The sequence below is a fragment of the Arachis hypogaea genome, chromosome 2 (assembly GCF_003086295.3).
Source record: "Arachis hypogaea cultivar Tifrunner chromosome 2, arahy.Tifrunner.gnm2.J5K5, whole genome shotgun sequence".
Taxonomy (NCBI): domain Eukaryota; kingdom Viridiplantae; phylum Streptophyta; class Magnoliopsida; order Fabales; family Fabaceae; genus Arachis; species Arachis hypogaea.
This window is the reverse complement of record NC_092037.1, coordinates 102,753,090-102,771,246: the sequence shown is the minus strand read 5'-3', so window position 1 is coordinate 102,771,246 and position 18,157 is coordinate 102,753,090. Positions and strand designations below refer to the sequence as shown.

Below are 18,157 nucleotides of genomic sequence, written 5' to 3'. Positions count from 1 at the left end.
AGCGGGGCTAAGGTGTGGGCAGTGGTTAATGCTTTCAGGAAGAGAGGCATTAAGGTTGTCATTCACAATCATCGTCAAAACACAGGTTAATCTTCCATGTTCATAAATTACTATTTTGTTCATGTATTTTCTTTCTTTTTTTTTTTAGTATTTTGTTCATATATAACAAACAATAGCTATTATGAATTATGTGTTGTCACCAAAAAGAAAAAAAAAACTATTAAGAATTATGTGTATTTTTCAGTTTTTGAAAGAGTGAAGTTGCTTAGTAAGAAATAAGAAGAATTTGATAATATAAAATTATTTTATCAAAATTAGTAGTTATTCATATGAAAATATTTTTATAATAAAATCATAGTTAATATGTGAAGCGAAAGCGTCAGCCGTTATGCCATTATTTTTATTAAAATTGTATTTAATTATTAAAAAATATATAATTTTATATTATTAAAAATATTTATAACAAATTAATTTATGATTATAAATCATAAAATATGTTGATTCTTAGCACTACTGATATGTGAATTGACATGTGTTATGTTAAGTTAGTCAACTATATAATTCATAAATAAATAAATAACAAGTGTTTTAGTTTTTAAAGTATTTTTTTAGAAATACAAAATTAAAGTATATAAAAACGTTGAAATGTTATATTCGAAAAAGTTTATTATTAAAATTCTAATATTAATAGATGAACAACGGCCTTAGGATGAGTTGAGTAGAAATAAAGGTGAACTTTTCTTAGATAAAAGTAGCTTTTAGTAGAGTTTGATTAATGGTACATAATCATGCTTACATTTCAACCCTTGTATTTTTCATTTCACGATTAGTCAAAGAAGTGGGGTGCTTTTTTTGTTGCAAGATATTTAAGGAAATGTCTATTTCCTTATTAATTAGTATGAAACTTAGGGAGGAAAATCATTATTTTTGAGTATTGCGTCACAAAATTGATGTTAAAATAATAATACCTACTTCGACTAGAAAAGGCCAAATACAATTCACGGGTGGTGCTGGTCAAGCTGAAGAAAATTTGAAGTCCAAATCCTAAACCTTATCCACATGACCAAATTAAAATAAAATAGAAGAGAAAAAAAAAGTCATAGATGAAACAAAAACAGCGTCGAAATTTTTCATCTCAACATAACGAATTTATAATTCAAACCAAGTTGTGCTTGTACCCATAAAAATAGGCAAGCTTTTGCATGCGTATCATGCTTTTTGAGATTGAAAAATTGGAATTGTAGCTGTAGTAATAGTAGTAGAAAGAAGAATATTGAGTGGAGTGCACGTGGGTTTTGAACTATAACAATAGTTTTGGGTCATTTTTTAAACGAGAATTCCACTCTTTGAAGTTTGACCACGGGCTTCAACAGAAATATATTAGGTATTATGTGTATTTTGAATTTTAGATATCTAATTAAACCGTTTAATCTCTATTTACATATTTAATTTGCAAATTTAAGTTTGTTGTGTATTTTCGTGAAGCCATATAACTATGATTAATAAATTCAACTTTTGCGAATGAAAAACAAAATAGATTGAGCTGTTTTTTTTTTTTCTTAATATTAATTAGATGAGAGCATACTAGTTGTGTATGAATCATATCATAAAATTTAATGCATGAAATGGAAGAGACGTGTTAAAGTTATGGAGAGGCACGCATGGCGTGCAAAATCAAACACCAACACATACATCCACATGTGTTGTTGACGTGGAGTGGGACCCAACAAGTACCCCCCTTGTCTGGTGGCTACCCACAATTTATAAGAGTCAAAAAAGGAACAAACACAAAAGGGTCCCAACCCCTAAACCTTTTTCAAACTCAAATTTACCAACATCAATGCACTTTTGTATGTAATTATTTTTTATTAATAAAAATTAGCTAAATTTTGTACTAATATTCCATGAGGTTTAGACATTCATCTAGGCTCGTAATATTTAGAATAAAGAGAAGAAAAATTCTAAGTGATTAATATTTTTTATATTTATTTAATTTGCTTTTAAACTAAAAGTATTAATTTTCTAACATTTTCTTAAAATCACTCATTAACTAACTCTTATATTGATAGTAAAAATTAATGTTCCTTATCAATTATATAAATATATTTTATAATAGATTTAGTTATTTTACTAAATTATAATTAAATTTTTATATATTTTTTTAATTAAATTCTTACATTATTTAGTTTTGTAATTAAGTCTTTTTTAGTATGAAAATTATTAAAATTAACTCAATATTTATCTGTAAATTAAAGATATTCATAATTAAGAATTTAATTAAATATTTGATTACATATTTTTTTAAAAAATGAATTACAAAATTAAAAATAATCTAAAAATCTTCTTAAAAATTTAGTAGAATAATTAATCCTTTATAATATATATGCTAGTAGAATAGTAGTAATGCAGTAGGGTAGAGAAGTAACCGGCAAAAGGATTCACATGATCCATGATGTGTGTATTAGCCATGTTATGATGCATGGCAATGGATGAATGATGATGTATGTATGATATGATGCATCATCAAATACATGGCCATAATAATAACCGACATATTAATTTGTGCGTATTACAGTCATGGCTGAGTCACAAAATGGACCCACATTGATGACTCACCTTCCTCTCCCTCAAAGGTCTTAACTAGACAACAAGGTCCTTACAATTTCAATTCTGTGTTTTGACAAATTGCAAAGGAATTGGTATTGCTGTTTGGCCAAATTTCCTTTTCAAATAATAAATATCATTATCTTAACTTCTTGTTGCTAACTCAACTAGCTACCTAGTTCATAATATAACCAGAATCATAATTTATTATATTATTCTAAACTACCCTTTTTTGGCAACCAAAATAAAAGTATAATTGGAAAAGAAAAGAAGGAAAACTACTGAATCTACAAAATCTTGTTTCAACAACAACAACAACAACAATGCTTGTTATACTTAATACACTGAATCTGAATTATGAATAGTAATGTGTTCTACTGTTCTACTTTATTTTATTTGATAAATGTGTATTTCGCTTTAAGTACTAACAAAGCTAAAGGATAATGAAGAATTATGAAGAATAATCAGCTAGTTAATAAATTAAATTGGGCTTATGATTATGTTTAGCCATCATTTAATTTGAGGATATGCTCTCCTAACACTTGATCATTACACTTGTCTTGAATCAATTTATTAGCTCCTCTAAAGGCAATTTTAAATAATTTTAGTTGATGACGGATATATCAATCATTCATATATATTATTATATACATATCATTCTTTGTTTATTATAAAATTTTAAGTTGTTGATTTTCATTTACATTTTTTTCCATATCAGTGGATGAGTTTATATATCTATTTGTTCTTCTCTAGTGAAACCTATATTAGTTGAATATAGCCAACATATAGTTTCTTCTTTGGTCTCTCTTTTTTCTTGTTATTTACTTTTTTTTTAAATATTTATTTTATCTTTTTAAGATTATATCATTGGACTAAGTACTAATAATAACTTTAATTGAAAGGAAAAAAACACACACACACACACATTAACCCTCACGTACATTTATTATTTATTATTAGCATGCATGAATCCAAAAGCGTTGCACGTAAAATATTACATTTTATTATCTTGCTTTAAAAGTTACATAAATAAAATTAATATCCTATTTTTTGTGGCTCTTATTGTATTACATACACATGATTTTGACTGTGATTAGTTATTACCCCAATGACAAACTTCGCCACACGAATTGGTTTCAATGACAGATAGCAACTTGAATTTTAGAATTATAATATCCAGAAATGATTTTGAATTTGTAATACTAAAAGTCTAAAATCTACGTTCAAGCCAGCAGATTTTGAATTATGTTGGTAATTAATTAATTGTGTCACTCGTTATAAAGTATAAACACAAATAATATGCATGACCCATAATTGCCGTTATAGTCCTCACAATAATATTGTTAAAAACTGAAGAGTATGAAGTATAATTTATTCATATGAATATATGATGCATGAAATTAAATAATACCTGTACGTCGATAAGGCTAACCATAAAATTAAATAATATAGTTGGAAAAAAAAAAGAATACGTGATGAACATTGATACGTACGGTGGTTAATAATAAAGAACTTACCTTAACTTTCTATAAAATATGATTGAGTAGTCTGTCTATTTATCACGATGGCTACAACAATAAAAAATAAAATTCTATAATTTTTTTTCCAAAGAAAAAAAAATCATATATATTCTTGTCCTCGTGCTCTTCTAAACAAATGTGACAAGTCTTAACTATGCTACACGCACCTTCTTATTTGAATAATATTATTAACAATATTAATTATGCGACGACGATGATGCATGCAATGTGCAAAAGACTTTACACGTTCAATATTTTTGAAGTGATCATCAACAAGCTAAGTTAGTGGTGGGCGCAATTTAAAATTAAAAGGGAAACAATATAGTGATGAAACCGCTAGAAATAGCAGCTCTCTGACTAGAGATGAACGTGGATCGGATCGGATATAGTCAAAATCTCGATTCAATTTACACTAAAGTTATCAGATCGGATCATATCTAATATCTGTAATTTTTAAGTTTGGATTCGATTTGCACATTTATCGGATCTCGGATATATCCGCAAAATATATAAATAATTTAAAAATCTTATTTTTATTTAAAAAATATTAATAAAATACTAATTTTTCTACTCTTTTAAATATATTTATTCTTAAAATATTATTAAATATATTTTTTTTAAATAATAAAATAAAATAATACAACATATATGATAATTATTAGTTAAAATAAAACATAAAAAGAATATTTACTTATTTATTTATTTATTTTTGCGAATTCGCAGATATACAGATATGTACATGAAATCCGTAATCTGATCTGACAACGTTTGTGGATTGAATCCGAGCCAAGCCAATAATTTTGCGGATCGAATCGAGATCCGTAATTTTCAAATCGAATTCAAATAAATATCGCGGGTATGCAAATCGGATCCGGTGCTTGAATACCCCTATCTCTAATGATATTTTACAAAACTAAAATGCTTTGTTTCTAGCTAAACGGCCCAAACCCGCTAGTATTAATTACTGAAATTATGACTTTGGCCAGCTTAATTAAATAATGTATACTTTTCCTATTGTTTTTAATCAATTATTAGTCACCTAATTTGGTTAGGCCATGTATGAATCCACAAAGTTTTGTGACGCCACCTAAAAAGCCGCAAATTTAAATTATGTTTTGGTAATTTGTATATGAACATAATACCGACTCACACTTCATATATCATTGGATAAGATATAAAATTTAATTGAATTAAAATTCATATTAATCTAATAATATAATTAAGGACAAAAAAGAGTGTAAATTAACACAATATATATCCCATACTCTATAAATAATTAAATATAGTGAATACTCTAATAAAAATTCTGTAATATCTTCATATAAAATTTTTGTTTTTAATTGTTATTGAATAATGAATTTTATGATTTGATTTTAGTATATTATAAAAATATTACTTTTATTTAAAAGCGTTATTTTTTTATAATTATATTTTTAAAGTGTGACCAAATAAATATTTTTATGAGAAAATAATTTTTTATATTTTTATTATTGTAGATTCCTGTAAATATACTAACATAAATTGTCAAAGTGATAAGTATTTTGATTCTAGATTTTGAAATCGGATGTTTAAAATTGAAAAAAATTCCATAAGAAACTCTTTAAACCTATGTTGATATGACTTGGATACCGATGGTACTAAGTGACATATAATATACTACAAATTTCCCAATTAATAAATAAATCATTAAGAAGATAATGTTTTTTTTTTTTTTACGAAAAAACGGTGGGAAGTGAGTTGGGTGGGCTCATCATTAAATCCAAATAGACAATAATAGGATTGTTCTAGGCCCTCATCTCTTTGAACAAAAGAACCTTCGGGTGATGACGTAAGACATGACGTGGTTCCCAACATCGCCAATAGCCTACAAGCAACAATCACCACCAAAGAGAAACCACACCAAATTGAAATTCAAATTGCTTTTTTAATCAATATTGAATAATCATAATGAGACTAAACACTTGGCTTCAAAAAAGGTGGTCTTATTTCTACAATAATTCTTTATATATATATATATATATATATAACACAATGCTATTTGTAATTAATAGTAATGTGTATCAATAGGGCGATTAATTACTAAATAAGAAATGTTATACTTATTATTTTTTATGTTAACGGTTTAAAATTAAAGAGATAATTTACTAATTAGATTAATTATTTTTAAATAATATTAAAAATTTTAAAACCAACTAATTTATTTATTACTTTTAATAATAAAACATTTTTAATGAATGTTACTGTTACGATGGGTAACCGGAGATTAGTCGGCTGGACTCGCTGGATTAACCCAATCATCTGAAAGAGGGAGCCTTTTGACTTGGTCCGCATCTGGGAGTCTCTGCCCAATTTGTGTGTATGAGATAATGAGGGGTGGTACCTGCAAAGACACTCTGATGCTTAAGTCAGCAAGAGTTTAAGCAAGTTTTGAGAGTATTGGAACTTAGTGATACCTGAGGGGTGTCAGTGTATTTATAGTGGTGAACCAATAACTACTGTTGGAGTAGTTCCACTTTTTAAGGAGGATAACCGTCCCTTTATCTTAGAAAAGTTGGGATATGACTCCTGAAAGTGAGTTGAGAAATTTTAGGGACGGTTACTTATTTAAATAGGTGTTATCTGCCAGCTAATCTTTACTCCTGACTTCCTTAGAGCAGGTCGAAGTTAGATCCGACTTCTTAAGAGAAGGTTGATGTCGAATGAGGGTCAATCCTAGGGATGGCAACGGGTCCCCATGGGGGCGGAGACATGCCCCCCGCTCCCCGCCCCCGCCTCCATAATCTGTCCCCGTCCCCGCCCCATCCCAGCGACGGATAACGGGGACCCCATATCGGCCGGGGATCGGAGTCTCCGCGGATCTCTACGGATTTTTACAAAAATTAAAAATTAATATTTGAAGAAAATTTCATTACCAAAACCAATTTAGTTAATTGAATAATAGGCAGATCCTTCTTATCTTGTATGAGAATTTGCTTTACTTCATTGATAACTTCAGATGAGCACACACTTAAAATTGAAAGAGTATGCATATCAAACAAAACTTATGATAAAATTTGTTACATGAAAAACCAAACAACAAAATAACATATAGATTCAAATTAAATTAACTTATACTGAAGAAAAAAATGTCACTTTTAAATAAAATCTTTAAAACCATAAGACATGTTCGATCATCATCAACAGCAAAAACCTGCATTCCTTTAGGAATTAATTATCTATTTCATCAATCACTGCCATTTTTTTCAAAAGGGGGTGTAAACTTGAACTTATTAGCTAGAACAGAGTCTATGAATTTTACAATGACCTAGAAACTAATGAAAAATTTTTTAAGGAAGAAGATCATTGACACAGAGAAATAGAATAGAAGAATCAAATCGGAAGAAGGTGAACCTTGATGCTCACTGCTGCGATGGCGACGCTCACTGCTGCGACGGAGAAGGGGACGCTCTCGTGAAGACGGCGACACTCCCGTGAAGATGGCGACAATGTTCTCCTCGGCCGGGGCGTCTTAGGCGCGCGATGAACCAACGATTGCTACAGTGACCTTGAGGGTAAGACATCACAGAAATCACAATAATCACAAAAAAATCAGGAGAAATTACAGATTCACAGAAATCACAGTAATCACCAGAATCACAGAAAATCAGAAGAAATTATAACAATCACAAAATAATTGAAAGATGGAAGAGAGCTGAGGGTTACTAGCTTACTGCGAAGGTTGTTGCGAGGATGATGGCGACACTCACTACTGCGACGAAAACCGCAATGACGATGCACACAACTCACTATTACTGGGAACACGGCGACGGCGACGGTGACGCTCTCGTGAAGGCGGCGACGAGGTTCTTCTCGAGCAGGTAATCTCAGGCGCGTGACAAGCCAGCGAGTGCTGCAGCTACCTTGAGAGTGAGACGAGGAAGCGATGAGTAGGGTTTGGGGAGCGACGGAGTGGCGGACAGTGGTGAGAGGAGAGGCGGACTGGAGAGGCGAGAGGGGAGAAAAGAGAAAAGGACCAAAGAAGAAATCACAAATCAGGATTGAAGGGGGCTAGGGTTTTCTAACTAATATATATATATATATATATATATATATAAAGGGTATTTTTTCTATTTATATAACGGGGATTAAACAGGTACGGGGCGGGGACCTCTATCCCTGCCCCCGCCCCATTTATTATATGGGTCCCCGCCCCCCATCCCCGCGGGGAGAAAATGCTCCCCATATCTGTCCTCCGACGGGTAATTTTCCGCGGATACCCGCCCCGCCGGGGGAAATTGCCATCCCTGATCAATCCTTGAATTAGGCCTTTAGTTTGGACCTGAGTTTTAGTGTTGGGTCTTAACAGTTACTATTTTTATTGTTTTCGAGTATGTTAGTATATATATAAAAGTAATTATTTCATATATCTGAAGTACTTAATATCATAAACACAATTAAATATTAAGTATAAGTTTTTTGAATGAATATGCTAGAGTAATATAGTAAAATGTTTGAAATAACAATTATTAAGTATATATGTTGTCATAAAACTAATAATGGTAAATGGTCAAAATTGTTTCTAAAGATCGCTTATTTTTTAAATTAGTTTTCGATTTTTTTAATCAAATTCGTCTTTTAAAGATTTTAAATTAATTGCGTGTGTTTTTCTGTTATTTTTTTATTGACAATGACAAAATTTATTGATATAGCATGGTAAGTAATACTACAATACATATAACAGTGTTAATTGGCTATTAATATGATAAATTTATGAAACTAGATCAAATCAAACTCTACTTGAAGAAAAAATTTGAGACATTGAAATCTTTCAAATTGAGGTTTATTTGATCTAATTTCATAAACTTACTATGTCAACTGCCAATTAAAACTACTAGGTGTGTATTGTGTATGTGTCATTTAACATGTTGCATCGACAAACTTTTACGTCTTTAGCAACGAAAGTGATAGAAGGACTAACATAACTAATTTAAAATTTTTGAAGGATGAATTTAATTAAAAGAAATTTAAAAATTAATTTAAAAGATGAGTGATCTTTCAAAAATTAATTTAATTATTTACTCAACTAATAATTATGGTGGTGGTTTTGACGGGTTTAATTTATGCTTCGTGGGACCAAAAATAAATTAAATGTAAATAAATTTGTCATTTCATTTCAAGTTTAAAACGTGAAAGATTTTCGTATAGTATAGAAATTTTGGAACTAACAAAACATGGTATATATTATGGTTAATTAGTGATATGAATGAAGCTTCTAGCTAATTACGTTACGGATCCAAGAGCAAGAATGTTGTGTAACACATACACAAAGTGTGGCTAATTATTTATGTATAGAAAAATCTCCCAAGCTTTTTCACAAGTGTCAAAATTTTGCTATGAATCTATGATGATGGCTGCAAATAGAAGTAAAAGGCTTCCTCTTAATGTTATTAAATTTTGAGATATTTTTTTAGAAGGGTTATAATAAGTTCAAAGATGTCACGTAAGTGCGCACATGTATTTGATTGACATTTATGATGAACAATCAATCAACAACAACAACTTGTAATGCAAAGAGTTTCACTCATGGTGGAAAATCAAAGGATTTTAAATTGATATGGTTGAAAAAAGTAATAACACTAGTTTGGTTCTTTTTAATTTAACCGTTCTTTTTAATTAGTTTATTGATTCGTGTTGTCATTATGCCTCCACATAATCAATGATCATCAACATATTATTGAAATTATGGGCTGAAAAGTTTCAAGTTGTAATGATAAAAGATACTGATCTCTAAGTTAATCAATTGCAAAGTTTGATCACATTAATTACCTTTTTGATTCACTTGGTTCCCACCACACAAATGAATTGATTTAAAGAAAAATAAAGTTTGCGATATTGTTTGTAGCATACACTTTTCTATTTGATTTTTTTAATTACTTATAAAGGAAGGTTAAAATTAATTGATAAGATTTGCTTTTTTAATGCACTACACCAAATTATACATATAGTTATTATATATATATATATATATATATATATATATATATATATATATATATATATATATATATATATATATTTGTGATCCTTAATTAAGTGCTTCCATTAAATAATGTTATAATATTTATAGAAAAAATTCTACTTTCTTTTTTTTAAGAGATGCTAAAATGACATTTTTTTTTATTTTTAAAATGTACATTCTCCTCCCATATCACTTTTAAAAAAAAATCTCCTTTTTAATTTATTTTAAATTTTATGTTAACTAATGTTAACTTTATCTATTATTTTTAAAAAAATAAATTATCTTTTACAAAAATATTTTTTAGCAAAAAATTTATTTTTTTGTCATTAAATTTTGCTTACCAAAATACTCTTTACAAAATTATTTTTTATTGATTAAATTGTATTTTATCAAAATGTTTTTTTAATTAATAATTAAATTATTTTTTCTAAGAAATTCTTTAATAATTTTTTAATTATTAAATTGTGATTTTATTAAAATTTTTGTTAACAATTATTTTTATATTTTACTATTAATTTTTCGATATCAATATATTATTTTAACCTTAAATAACAAAAATCTTAGTAAGGTTATTTTTTATATCAATATATATTAATTGTTATATATATTAACAGTGGTAAGATTTGTTTATTTAATGTTAAAATAATATGATATCGAAAAAATAATAATAAAATATAAAAATAATTGTTAATAAAATTTTTTATAAAATCACAATTTAATAATTAAAAATTATTGAAGAATTTCTTAAAAAATTTAATTATTAAATTTTTTAAAAATATTTTGATAAGAAAATAATTTAATTAATAAAAAATAATTTATTAAAGAATATTTTTATAAGCAAAATTTAATGACAAAAGAATAAAATTTTTGTTAAAGAGTATTTTTGTAAAAAATAATTTATTTTTTTTTTAAAATGGATAAAGTTAATATTAGTTAACATAAAAAATTTAAAATAAATTAAAAAAATTTAAAAAATTATAAAAAAGAAAAATATACATTTTATAAAAAATCCTAATAATTGTTCGAGATGAGAAGAGAGAAGAGATGGGAAGATAACACCGCAGCAAAAAACAATAAAAAAATATCTAATAAATGCTATAAATTATGTTACAAATTAGGGACGGTTTGATATTTCCAAAAGCATTGCAAATTATTTAGCGATAGTTTTACTAATAATTGTATAAAATCGCAGGTTCAAATTTACAACAGTTTTATAATTGTTGTGAAAAACTTTGGTAATGGATAAAATTATCTTTAAATAATAAATAAATTGTCGTAAAAAATATTGTTTTGTTGTAGTATATATAGTTTCTACTTTTTACACTAAATAATATAATTGTTTAATTTTAAAAGATCATATAAACTTTAAACATAATTGAGAAATTTAAATATATTCCGTCACCTAAAATTATAATTTATCTCTTTTCATTTACTCTTTCTGATATTTTGTATTTAGTTGCAATAATGCAGTTAAAATAATAATCAGTATATATATTTAATTTTATTTTAGTGTCAATAGTTTAAAATTGACACCTTTAAGGCTTAATATCTTCTTATTTTAGAAAATTTTTGGTTATACCAAGGATAGAAGAATATTATGAAATAGTAAGTTAGGCTTCAAACAATGAAATATTTATATTTTTTTTTTTGGTGACTAAATAGAAAAGAAAGAAAAAAGAGACAAAACCAAATTAATTGGCTAGGGTCATATCTAAATCTATTAGATGTTGAAATTCACTCCATGGTTGGCTCCAATTCGAGTGAATGTCCGCGACAGAAGCAGCTGCTTTAGCCATACAATCTGCAACACTATTTGCAGTCCTCTGAATTAAAAGAATAGAGACTCTCCAATTCCAATTCATATCCTCCTGAATATGCTTTGCCAAATCCCATTCCGGAATATCCTTACTAAGCATTCTTTGGTTTACCAAGAAAAGAGCTTCTAAACAGTCTGTTTCACAAATAACCTCACGAAATCCACTCTCCCAAGCAAGAAGTAAACCTCTCCAAATTGCATACAATTCAGCAAAAAGAACACTGCACACTTCGACTTTTCCAGTGCAACCTTTCAACCAACATCCATCAGGATTGCGAATAATACAACCAAAACCAGTATAGCCAGAAGGAGCAAACCAACTAGCATCACAATTCAATTTAACAGAATGAACTGGAGGTGGAACCCAATGCAAACAAAGTGAAGGAGGAGACAGAGATTGATGCATAGCAAAAATAGTGTGAAACTCCCTTACTGAACTACGAATCAAACTCACCACTTTACTAGCACTCCATGAATCATCTATATTAAATAAGTCATTATTTCTGCTTCTCCAAATCCACCAGATAGTCGAAAAGAAAAGAAAAGCATCTATATTATGAAACATATAAGAATTATTCTTATTATGGGTCATTATCATTTCACGTAATGGCTCCTCCTTATTTTCCAACTAAATAAATGGACCTAAAGGCATTGATCATGCGTATAATGACGTAATGAAATGTCTATTTCCCTATCCTTGAAATGATTGGTTGTTGCATTATCGCAACCTAAAATCATTGGTTTGCTCTTTTGTCTTCCTCTAAAAATTGAAAGCTCTACGTAATTAGATGCAACTATTATGCCAGCGTACTCTTATCTACTCGACTTATTTATGTGGGTGCACGTATATATACTTTAATAGTTATTTTTTAAATAAGATTCTTTATTTGAAAACTTTAAAGTAAAAGGTATTTCAATGTTCAACTTAACCGGCAAAAATATACAATGATTATAACATAGTACCAGAATGTGATGTTAAAAAAAATTGAATTGAAGTTTTTGCTCTTAATAGCAATGGAATAAGAGAAGGAAATTGAAAATTGAAAAGAGAAGGAGAGAGAAATTAATGAATATTTAGTGATTAAATTGAATAAATACTCGTAACAATATAAGAAATATTATACACTATTTATATTTACAAAAAGAATGAAAATAATTAAATAATCAAATTTTTTTAATAAAATTTTACTACACTACTAATACTAACCAACGTGTCTAATTATATAATTCTAACAGAATTCACCTCAATTTTATTTTAATTTATTAGCATCAATATTTATTTCATTCCTTTACAAGCTGAAAGTACTTAATTTATGTAGATCAAGTAATTAATTACAGTTTGGACAAAAGATAAGCAAAATGTTTTGGGAATAAAAATTTAATTAAAAAATCAGTAGGTGTGAAGGTTTGAAGTTGATCATCAAAAATTACAGTTGATGCAGTAAGTAAAATAGATTTAAAATAGTCCAAAATCATGAAAAATAAGAAAAAAATTCGTACATAATGAGAATCAGAATTAGTGTTTTGTTCAATTGGTAGAAATGTTGGATTATCAATAACAATTTTAGTAGACAAAGATTGTTTAAAAAGTAAAACCAATTCATAAAATTTAGTGTTTTGGGAGAAATTTTCTTAATTTTTTAATTCAAGAGTATACTTTGTTTGATTCCAGGCTTGTAGCACAAGAAAACACATTTTTTAGACCTTGAATCTAATTTTTGTCTTCCGCTAGTAAGTGTGCATTCGAAGATTAAACAACCAAACACCTTTAAATGCATTAAATCTAGTTTTGAACTAAACAATGCTTCATAAGGAGTTTAATTTTTTGAGAGCAATACTCGATAATCTATTCATGATATGTACTGAATATTACACTGCATATTGCCAGAAATATTTGGGTACATTTGAATGAAAAATAAATGTTCGTGCTATATTAATATGTGTTGATATTTCCTTTCTACAACACCATTTTATTGTGGAGTCTCAACACGAGATTTCATAAACGATTTTTTTTGAAAGGTAATAAGAATCCATTTTAAATTCAAGGTCATTGTCATTTCAAATTTATTTAACATTTTTACCAAATTGAGTTTAAACTAATTTAATAAAATCCTGAATTAATTTTCTGATTTTTTATTTTAATTTCATGCAGTATGTCCATGTGATGAATCTAATTTCTTTCTCTACAATGATAAAAAAATATTTGTGTCCAAATGTAAAAATGATTGAAAGTGGTCTCCATATATTTATATACAACAAATTAAATATATTTTCTAACTTTGTATTACTAATAGAAATGGAAGCTTTTTTCGTCTTGCATAATGACAAGAATAATAGACATGAGAAGAATTAACGCATTTTATGAATGAAAATGATTATTTTAATGTAATATTCTAGTACGAGGCAAATGGCTTAATTTGGCATACCAAAAATTTGACTTTAATTGTGCAAAATATGAAGTAATAGAGAGATCACCTTATTTAGCAGCATAGAATTCTTCTTTTAAAGCATTAACTCTGAAAACATCACCACGAGAGTATTGATTCTTTAAATCCTTCCATAGATCCGCAGCTGATGAAGTGATTTACATGATACTCTTTGCAACTTCTGGACTAAGAGACAGATTGATCCAGAAAATGAAAAAATTGTTGCATCAATCCGACGCTTCATACTTTGGTTCATACTCCACTGGTTTGATTATTGATCCATTAAAAAGCTTTACTTTATTCTTAGATCTGAGAGCTCTACACATATCATAACACCACTGATAATAATTATGAGATGTGAATTAGAGAAGAATGAGTGTTGTTCCTAGATTTTCTACTGGATTTAAGAAATAAAGACTCAAATAATCTGATATAGGGATGGCAATTCTCCCCGGTGGGACGGGTATCTACGGGGATTTACCCGCCGGAGAGCAGGTTTGGGGAGAATTTTCTCTCCATGAAAAACAGATACGGGTACTCATGTAATAAATGGGACGGGGATAGAGGTACCCGTCCCGTAGGTACCCATTTAATAACTATATATAAAAAATTACAAAATTAACCATATATATATATATATATATATATATATTAGTTAAAACCCTAATTCATAATCACACCGTCACTCACTCACTTGACTCTCTTCTTTCTGTCGCTCTCTTATGCTCTCTCATAGGAGCCTCTCTTTCTCACTCAAAATCTCACTTGTCATCGCTTCCTTCAATCCTTCTTCCTTCTCACCGCATTGTTGACGTTCTTCCTCTCAGCCCCTCACATCATCGTCCCTTACCTTCCTCCGTCGTCGCTCACTTTCTTCCTCTCATTGCGTCGCTCGCTGCTCACAATTTTGTCGTTGCCTCCGCCTCTGCTATGTGACGACACCTCAGATCTACGACGTCGACGACAACTGTTTTCCAATATCACCTCTGGTCAGCGGAAGACGATGACGATTTTGCTCCATAGCTAGTTTCTATTGATTGATAAAATTGGTTTTAATATATATTTTGATTTTTCATTGATAAAATTGGATTTAGGATTTTTTTATGGGTTTAGGATTATGATTTTGGTTTTATTAATTGATAATTTTGAGTTCAGAGTTAGATTCTATTGTGTAAAATTTGATTTAAGGTTTGGATTTGTAAAATTGAGACATATACTGATTTATTTTGATTTTTCATTGATGAAATTGGGTTTAGGATTTGATTTATGGGTTTAGGATTATGGTTTTGATTCTGTTAATTGATAAATTTGAATTCATAGTTAGATTTTGTTACTGTAAAATTTGATTTAGGGTTTGAATTTGTAAAATTGAAACATATACTGAATTTACTTTGAACTGTTTTTGAAATTTTTATTGATTCTGATTTTTTTTTCTCTCAAATTCGTGGATAATCACGGATATCCAAATATCCGGCAGATACCAGGTCTCCGTTACCCGTCGCAGGGACGGAGAGTGTTTTTGGAGGCGGGGAGCGGGGGGTGGGAGATATGTCTCCACCCTCATGGGGCTCGTTGCCATTCCTAATCTGATATATGTGTTTTAAATTGAGAGAATTGCTTTATAAACATTGTAAACCTTTCAAAATCTGCCGCGGCTTTAGATTCATCATTTGGATTCGAGCTTTTGTTGTTATTATTTTTTATGGATTCAACAAGTTTTGATACCATGAAAAATGGTACCAGAATATAATGCTAAAGAAATTAAATTATAGTTTTTGTTCTGAATAATAACAGAAGATAAGAAAATTGAGAAGGAAAGAAGAGAAAAATTGATGAATATTCAATGATTAAATTAAATGAATAATCATGACAATATAAAAAATGCTGTAAACTATTTATTATAATTACAAAAAAAAAAAGAAAAAAAATAATCAAATTCCTTTAACAAAATTTCACTACTCCTTCTCTAACAGAATTTTACTACACCACTAATATTAATCAATGTGTCTAACTATACAATTCTAATAAAATTTATGTGCATTTTATTTTAATTTATCAACATTAATATTTATTTCAATGATTGTATATAATATATTTTTTCACGCAAAAAATTTTTGTTTGAACTCTCAAAATTAGAATTGTACGTGCATAGACTTTTTTTTTTCGAAAACAATAAAAATCAACTCTAAATTCTTTTATTATAAAATATAGATAGATATACACGATAATCATAACATATTTAATAATAGATAAACCTAATTCTTATTTTTAATTATTCTATCAATTTTCTTATATTATTCTTATTTTGAACTAATCCATATTAAATTGTTTAGAGGTTTAATCGTCGTCCTATATGAATAATTAAAATGCAATATATAAAAAAACAAGAAAAGCCCATGCTGGCAATGTAGTTTTTGGCCCTTCTGCTAGGAAAGCTCTATTATTATCATTATCGTTACTTTTTTTATTTTTTTTTATATTCAACTATTATATATAAATGCATATAAGTATAAGTTATTACCCAAACCAAACTGCACACTCAAATAGTCAACGAGAAAAATATGCTTTCCCTCTCAACATCCAATTAAGTAGTGACCTAAGTAAAAGGAAACAAGAAAAGAATCCTTTCACCAAAATTAATAACAATAACCTATATACTAGATATGATTCATTTAAATATTTAATAATATAGCAATATAGTAATATATATGAAGGCGTGCATGCTGACGATCGTTTCATATTTCATCTGCATGCCCCGTCGTATGTGACAATTAAGATAGATTATTATAAAAAAAATTATTTATTTTAAAATTCTCCATTTCTTTTGGGATATGTAAGGGGCTAAATGTATGGGTATTAATACTGGGGGGTCAATCCAATAAAAACGTTTAAAATAACTTTTTAAAAAATATTTTTTAATAATTAAAATTTAATATATAATCAATTAAATCGTATTATTTTTATTAAAATTAGGTCAAATAAATTAGTTTAATAAAAAAATTGTGAATCAAATTTTGAATCGGTCTAAATTAATATTATCTTTTATAAAAATGACTACAATATTCTTATTATAAAAAATAAGTAAAATACTCTTATTATATATATTAATTTTGAGAATTCTAAATTCTAGTCCTTTTCTTCTCTGTTATCGTAGAGTTAGAATTTAGAGTTTTCAATATATATATAATAAGGATATTTTAGTTAATTTTTATAATAGGAATATTGTAGTCATTTTTTATAAAATATATTAATTTATATCGGTTTAAAATTTAATTTATTAATTTTTTGGCTAAACTGATTTGTCCGGTCTAATTTTAATAAAAATAACACAGTTTAATTAATTATATGTGTTAAATTTTAATTTTTAAAAAAATATTTAAAAAAAAAAGATATTTTTGACATCTTTATCTAAGTGACTCCCATTGATGTTGGCGATATTCTTTCATAGAATCGTCTTTTTATGAAAATAATAGAATAATAATTTTTAGAAATTTGTTTTACTGTGTTTTGAGAATGTAAAATGAAATAAATAAATAAATTTGTAATAATTTTTTATATATATAGAACCAACTACATATCAAACCAAAATTAAAAATAATAAAACTATAATCACTAGGCAAATTAAAGTCTCATGTAATTAGACTTGTTTATAATTTGTCTTTTGGAGGAGGAAAAGGGGCAGGGTATACTTTTGTCTCATCATCACATTATTTTCCTTTATTTCTCATCATGCCTTTCTACTAAGAAGGTGATATATTAAAAAGCACCAAGAAACTAAAGGAATATTGTGTGT

General features: G+C 27.9%; 1 long non-coding RNA gene across 2 annotated transcripts; it reads right to left on the bottom strand.

The window, feature by feature from the left end:
* Nucleotides 1-5,713: 5,713 nt before the first annotated feature.
* Nucleotides 5,714-8,172, bottom strand: LOC112760239 (uncharacterized). 2 transcript variants are annotated; one of them, XR_011867901.1, is made up of 5 exons: nucleotides 7,835-8,172; nucleotides 7,515-7,668; nucleotides 6,578-6,984; nucleotides 6,382-6,504; nucleotides 5,714-5,988 (listed from the first exon to the last, which is right to left on the bottom strand). It is a non-coding gene; the product is annotated as an uncharacterized lncRNA (long non-coding RNA). The 2 variants fall into 2 exon arrangements; XR_003180693.3 differs by lacking the exon at nucleotides 5,714-5,988 and having other exon boundaries at nucleotides 6,032-6,504; nucleotides 7,835-8,168.
* Between the last annotated feature and the right edge of the window lie 9,985 nt (nucleotides 8,173-18,157).